This window comes from Hordeum vulgare, chromosome 6H, assembly GCF_904849725.1.
Source record: "Hordeum vulgare subsp. vulgare chromosome 6H, MorexV3_pseudomolecules_assembly, whole genome shotgun sequence".
Classification (NCBI taxonomy): domain Eukaryota; kingdom Viridiplantae; phylum Streptophyta; class Magnoliopsida; order Poales; family Poaceae; genus Hordeum; species Hordeum vulgare.
This window is the reverse complement of record NC_058523.1, coordinates 304,239,973-304,247,878: the sequence shown is the minus strand read 5'-3', so window position 1 is coordinate 304,247,878 and position 7,906 is coordinate 304,239,973.

Genomic DNA, 7,906 nt, shown 5'->3' with positions numbered 1-7,906 from the left:
GGTGACTATAAAGATGATCTATAGGTATCTCCGAAGGTGTCCGTTGAGTTAGTATGGATCAAGACTGGGATTCGTCACTCTTTGTGACGGAGAGGTATCTCGGGGCCCACTCGGTAATACAACGTCACACACAAGCCTTGCAAGCAATGTGACTTAGTGTAAGTCACGGGATCTTGTATTACGGAATGAGTAAAGAGACTTGCCGGTAAAAGAGATTGAAATAGGTATGCGGATACTGACGATCGAATCTCGGGCAAGTAACATACCGAAGGACAAAGGGAATGACATACGGGATTATATGAATCCTTTGCACTGAGGTTTAATCGATAAGATCTTTGTAGAATATGTAGTATCCAATATGGGCATCCAGGTCCCGCTATTGGATATTAACCGAGGAGTCCCTCGGGTCATGTCTACATAGTTCTCGAACCCGCAGGGTCTGCACGCTTAAGGTTCGGTGATGTTTTATGTGTATTTGAGTTATATGGTTGGTTACCGAATGTTGTTCGGAGTCCCGGATGAGATCACGGATGTCACGAGGGTTTCCGGAATGGTCCGGAGAGGAAGATTGATATATAGGATGACCTCATTTGATTACCAGAAAGTTTTCGGCATTACCGGGAATGTACCGGGAGTGACGAATGGGTTCCGGATGTTCACCAGGGGGCCAGCCCACTCTGGGGAAGCCCATAGGCCTTAGGGGTGCCGCACCAGCCCTTAGTGGGCTGGTGGGCAAGCCCAAGAGGGCCCTTGCGCACGAGATAAAGAAAATCAAAGAGAAAAGAAAACAAAAAAGGGGAAGTGGGAAAATAGAGAAGGACTCCACCTTCCAATCCTAGTTGGACTAGGATTGGAGGAGGAATCCTCCTCCCCCCTTCGGCCGACCCCTTGGGGCTCTCTTGAGCCTCAAGGCAGGTCCCTCCCCCTCCCTCCTATATATACTGAGGTATTAGGGCTGATTTGAGACAACTTTGCCACGGGAGCCCGACCAAATACCTCCACAGTTTTTCCTCTAGATCGTATTTCTGCGGAGCTCGGGCGGAGCCCTGCTGAGATAGATCACCACCAACCTCCGGAGCGCCGTCACGCTGTCAGAGAACTCATCTACCTCTCCGTCTCTCTTGCTAGATCAAGAAGGCCGAGATCATCGTCAAGCTGTACGTGTGCTGAACGCGGAGGTGCCGTCCGTTCGGGACTAGATCGGAGCCGATCGTGGGACGGATCGTGGGACGGTTCATGGGAAGGTTCGCGGGGCGTATCGAGGGACGTGACGAAGTTCCACTACATCAACCGCGTTTCTTAACGCTTCCTGTTGTGCGATCTACAAGGGTACGTAGATCGGAAATCCCCTCTCATAGATGGACATCACCATGATAGGTCTTCGTGTGCGTAGGAAAATTTTTGTTTCCCATGCGACGTTCCCCAACAGTGGCATCATGAGCTAGGTTCATGCGTAGATGTTATCTCGAGTAGAACACAAAAGTTTTTGTGGGCTGTGATGTGCGATTTGCTGCCCTCCTTACTCTTTTCTTGATTCCGCGGTATTGTTGGATCGAAGAGGCTCGGACCGACATTACTCGTACGCTTACGAGAGACTGGTTTCATCGCTACGAGCAACCCCGTTGCTCAAAGATGACTGGCGAGTATCGGTTTCTCCAACTTTAGTTGAATCGGATTTGACCGAGGAGGTCCTTGGAGAGAGGTTAAATAGCAATTCATACATCTCCGTTGTGGTGTTTGCGTAAGTAAGAGCGATCCTACTAGATACCCATGGCAACCACGTAAAACATGCAACAACAATTAGAGGACGTCTAACTTGTTTTTGCAGGGTATGCTTGTGATGTGATATGGCCAACGACGTGATGTGATATATTGGATGTATGATATGATCATATTGTAATAGTAAATATCGACTTGCACGTCGATGCTACGGCAACCGGCAGGAGCCATAGGGTTGTCTTTAAACTAACGTTTGTGTTTGCAGATGCGTTTACTATATTGCTAGGACGTAGCTTTAGTAGTAATACCATACATACACAACAACCTCGATGGCGGCATGATGATGGATATCATGATGATGGGGATCATGGTGTGGCGTCGGTGACAAGAAGATCATACCGGTGCTTTGGTGATGGAGATCAACCAGCACTTGATGATGGCCATATCATGTCACTTATGAATTGCATGTGATGTTAATCCTTTATGCACCTTATCTTGCTTAGAACGACGGTAGCATTATGAGGTGATCTCTCACTAAAATTTCAAGACGAAATTGTGTTCTCCCCGACTGTGCACCGTTGCTACAGTTCGTCGTTTCGAGACACCACGTGATGATCGGGTGTGATAGACTCAACGTTCACATACAACGGGTGCAAAACAGTTGCACACGCGGAACACTCGTGTTAAGCTTGACGAGCCTAGCATGTGCAGACATGGCCTCGGCACACATGAGACCGAAAGGTTGATCATGAATCATATAGTTGATATGATTAGCATAGGGATGCTTACCACTGAAACTATCCTCAACTCACGTGATGGTCGGACTTGAGCTAGTGGAATTGGATCATGAACCACTCAAATGACTAGAGAGATGTACTTTTTTTAGTGGGAATTTAGCAAGTAATTTGATTATTTAAACTCTAATTATCTTGAACATAGTCTAAGTCCACTTTGAAAATATTTGTGTTGTAGATCAATGGCTCACGCGACAGTCACCCTGAATTGTAATACGTTCCTAGAGAAAGCTAAGTTGAAAGATGATGGAAGCAACTTTGTAGACTGGGCTCGTAATCTTAAGTTGCTCCTGCAAGCTGGGAAGAAGGATTATGTCCTTAATGCTGCGCTAGGATATGAACCACCCGCCGCGGCTGACCAAGATGCTAAGAACGCTTGGTTAGCACGCAAGGAGGACTACTCGGTAGTTCAATGTGCAGTCTTGTATGGCTTAGAGCCGGGACTTCAACGTCGCTTTGAGCATCATGGAGCATATGAGATGTTCCAGGAGTTGAAGTTTATCTTTCAGAAGAACGCCCGGATTGAGAGGTATGAGATCTCCGATAAAGTCTATGCTTGCAAGATGGAGGAGAGTTCATTTGTCAGTGAACATGTGCTCAAAATGTCTGGGTACTCAAACCGTCTAGCTGAGCTGGGGATTGAACTCCCGCAAGTGGCTATCACTGACAGAATTCTTCAATCACTGCCGCCAAGCTATAAGGGCTTTGTGTTGAACTATAACATGCAAGGGATGAACAAGTCACCCGGCGAGTTATTCGCGATGTTGAAAGTCACAGAGTCAGAACTCCGTAAAGAGCATCAAGTGTTGATGGTGAATAAGACCACTAGTTTCAAGAGAAACGGCAAAGGAAAGAAGGGTAATTCAAAGAAGAGCGGCAAGCCTGTTGCAAATCCGACGGAGAAACCCAAAGCTGGACCTAAGCCTGAAACGGAGTGCTATTATTGCAAGGGTATGGGTCACTAGAAGCGCAACTGCCCCAAGTATCTGGCTGATAAGAAGGCGGCCAAAGAAAAATCAGGTATATTCGATATACATGTTATTGATGTGTACTTAACCATCTCTCGTAGTAGTGCGTGGGTATTCGATATCGGTTCTATTGCTCATATTTGCAACTCGAAATAGGAACTGCAGAATAAGCGAAGGCTGGCGAAGGATGAAGTGACGATGCGCGTGGGAAATGGTTCCAAAGTTGATGCAATTGCCGTCGACACAGTTTCACTTCAGTTACCATCAGGATTAGTTATGAACTTAAATAAATGTTACTTAGTGCGTGCGTTAAGCATGAACATTATATCTGGATCTTGTTTATTGCGAGACGGTTACTCGTTTAAGTCAGAGAATAATTGTTGTTCTATTTCTATGAGTAATATCTTTTATGGTTATGCACCCAATGTGAGAGGATTGTTCATATTGAATCTTGATGGTGATAATACACATATACATAACATTGAGACCAAAAGAGTTAGAGTGAACAATGATAGCGCCATGTTTTTATGGCATTGCCGCTTAGGTCATATTGGTGTAAAGCGCATGAAGAAACTCCATACCGATGGACTTTTGGAGTCACTTGACTTTGATTCACTTGACACATGCGAACCATGCCTCATGGGCAAGATGACTAAAACTCCGTTCTCCGGAACAATGGAGCGTGCAAGTGACTTGTTGGAAATCATACATACCGATGTCTGTGGTCCGATGAGTGTGGAGGCACGCGGCGGATATCGTTATTTTCTCACCTTCACTGACGATTTGAGTAGATATGGTTATGTCTACTTGTAAGTGCATCTAGTGCCCCTTAGTGATTTTGGTGGTTTGAAGACTTATAGGTTAAGTATCTAATGTGTTTGTGAGTGTACACAGGATCTATAAGTCATTGATGAGTTTGAGATATTTGAAGAATATCGACCCCTAAAAATGTATGTCTTCAGTTGAAGAAATTGGTCTCAAGCTGAAGAAATGAATTGCGAGGAATCTGCGATGAAATTGATATTCCTCACGAAGATACTGATATTGAGAAGTCCGGTGTGTCCTAAACAAAATCACTCTGAAGAATTTGAAGCATAAAGATTTACACTTTCTGTTTTATTTTCTTCGCATTTGAGTAATAGGAACCCCGTACTGTTAAAGGGGGTCGAAGTTACACTTTGGAATGAATTTCCTCATGATGCTCAACCCAAGCCTAGTCCTACCAAAAGCCTCAAGTGAGGAATACGAGTGACATGAGGACTCTCACAGTTGAGGGTTCCGACCGTTTCGATAGCCACGCCAAGTTACTGGTCTTATCCACTCCAACGGTCATATTATTTAAGGGCATTAGTGTCAAATCATGTCGGGATGCTCCCAGACTATAAATAGCCACCCCCACAACCACTAGCTGGTTGGCTGCTCCGTTAGAAACTGACACTTGTCATAAGAGCAACCCAATTCCTCAAGAGTCTTCGAGAGTAATTCATCAGTGAGGAAATACACCATACACCGAAACTACAAACCAAACCTAGTGATTGAGCATCACTGAAGAAGTTGTTCCTGTGTGGGACTGAAGCCTTTTACCTTTGAGGACTGTGCATCTCCAGACGGTTAGGCGTCATGGTCTAGAGCTTTCCAGCAGTCAATTGTGGATCGCCGGGTGACCAAGTTGGTGAGGGTTTGGAAGTCTGCCGTGAAGACTTACCACGAGTGTTGGGCGAGGACTGTGTGTCCTTAGCTCAAGGAGAATACGGTAGGGACTGTGTGTCCCGGGACTGTGTGTCTTTTGGTTTCAATACCAAGCCGCTCCAAACCAGATGTACGACTGTCACAGCAGTTGGAACTGGATCATCAACGACTGTCTTCACTGAGAAACGGGTTCTAATTCCTCAACTCCTTACTTTCCTCGTATTATGTGTTGATGACTTTCACTACGAATGTTTGAAGAATTTACTGAAGACTTTCTCTGAATTTACTCAACTCCAAATTCTTCACGTCAGTTAATCCTCATCTGTATTCTGCATGCCTGCTCACAGTGCAATCTGTTTTTACATTCTTCACTCTGAAAAACTGTTGTTGTGAAACTTTGCACTTCTGATCCTTTACTGTTTCCGCTGTAAGTTAGTCATCAGTGAGGAATTTCCTCGAAAGGAATTTCATCAATGACGAAATTCTAAAAATCTCCTATTCACCCCCCCCCCCCTCTAGTCGATATAACGCACTTTCACTACTTAATGAAGCACAAGTCTGAAACATTTGAAAAGTTCAAGCAATTTCAGAGTGAAGTCAAAAATCATTGTAACAAGAAGATCAAGTTCCTACGGTCTGATCATGGGGGTGAATATCTGAGTTTCGAGTTTGGTGCTCACTTAAGAAAATGTGGAATTGTTTCACAGTTGACACCGCCTGGAACACCACAGCGTAATGGTGTGTCCGAACGTCGTAATCATACTTTATCATAGATGGTGCGATCTATGATGTCTCTTACCGATTTGTCATTATCGTTTTGGGGTTATGCATTAGAAACGGTTGCATTCACTTTAAATAAGGCACCATCGAAATCCGTTGAGACGACACCATATGAATTGTCGTATGGCAAAAGACCAAAGTTGTCATTTCTTAAAGTTTGGGGATGTGATGCTTATGTCAAAAAGCTTCAGCCTGAAAACCTGGAACCCAAAGCGGAAAAGTGCATCTTCATAGGTTACCCAAAAGAGACAGTTGGGTATACCTTCTATCTTAAATCCGAGGGCAAAGTGTTTGTTGCTAAAAACGGAGATTTTCTCGAGAAGGAGTTTCTCTCGAGAGAATTGAGTGGGAGGAAGATGGAACTTGATGAGGTTGTCGAACCTCTCATCCCTCTGGATGGTGGCGCAGGGCAAGGGGAAACCCCTGTCGTTGTGATGCCGGTTGAGGAGGAAGTTAATGATGATGATCATGAAACTCCGGATCAAGTTCATGTCGAACCTCGCAGGTCGACGAGACCGCGTACGGTAATCCCGTCTTATCAGTTATGTTGTTGGACAACAATGAGCCTGTGAATTATGAAGAAGCAATGGTGGGCCCAGATTCCAACAAATGGCTGGAGGCCATGAAGTCCGAGAAAGGATCTATGCATGAAAACAAGTGTGGACTTTGGAAGTACTACCTGAAGGCAGCAAGGCTATTCAGAACAAATGGATCTTTAAGAAGAAGACGGACGCTAACGGTAATGTGACCGTTTATAAAGCTCGACTTGTGGCAAAGGGTTTTTCACAAGTTCAAGGAATTGACTACGATGAGACAGTCTCACCCGTAGCGATGCTTAAGTCCGTCCGAATCATGTTAGCAATAGCTGCATTTTTCGATTATGAAATCTGGCAGATGGATGTCAAAACGGCATTCCTTAACGGTTTCCTTAAGGAAGAGTTGTATATGATGCAACCCGAAGGTTTTGTCGATCCTAAAAATGCTAACAAAGTGTGCAAGCTCCAGCGATCCATTTATGGACTGGTGCAAGCATCTCGGAGTTGGAATAAACGCTTTGATGAGGTGATCAAATCATTTGGGTTTATACAAGTGGTTGGAGAATCTTGTATTTACAAGAAAGTGAGTGGGAGCTCTGTGGCGTTCCTAATACTATATGTGGATGACATATTACTGATTGGAAACGGCGTGGAGTTTTTGGAGAGCATAAAGGATTACTTGAATAAAAGTTTCTCTATGAAGGACCTAGGAGAAGCTGCTTACATTCTAGGCATAAAGATCTATAGGGATAGATCGAAATGCCTGATAGGACTTTCACAAAGCACATACCTTGATAAAGTTTTGAAGAGGTTCAAAATGGAACAGTCCAAGAAGGGGTTCTTGCCAGTTTTACAAGGTACGAGATTGAGTAAGACTCAGTGCCCAGCAACTGATAAAGATAGAGAGCATATGAGCACTGTCCCCTATGCTTCAGCCATAGGTTCTATCATGTATGCAATGATGTGCACTAGACCGAACGTTAGCCTGGCCATAAGTATGGCAGGCTGGTTCCAGAGTAATCCAGGAGTGGATCATTGGACGGCAGTCAAGAATATCCTAAAGTACCTGAAAAGGACTAAGGAGATGTTTCTCGTATATGGAGGTGACAAAGAGCTCGCCGTAAAAGGTTACGTCGATGCAAGCTTTGACACAGATCCGGACGACTCTAAGTCGCAGACCGGATACGTATTTATTCTTAATGGGGGTGCGGTAAGCTGGTGCAGTTCCAAGCAAAGCATCGTAGCTGATTCTACATGTGAAGCGGAGTACATGGCTGCCTCGGAGGCATCTAAGGAGGGTGTCTGGATGAAGCAGTTCATGACGGATCTTGGAGTGGTGCCGAGCGCACTGAATCCAATAACCCTGTTTTGTGACAACATGGGTGCCATTATCTTAGCAAAGGAACCACAGTTTCACAAG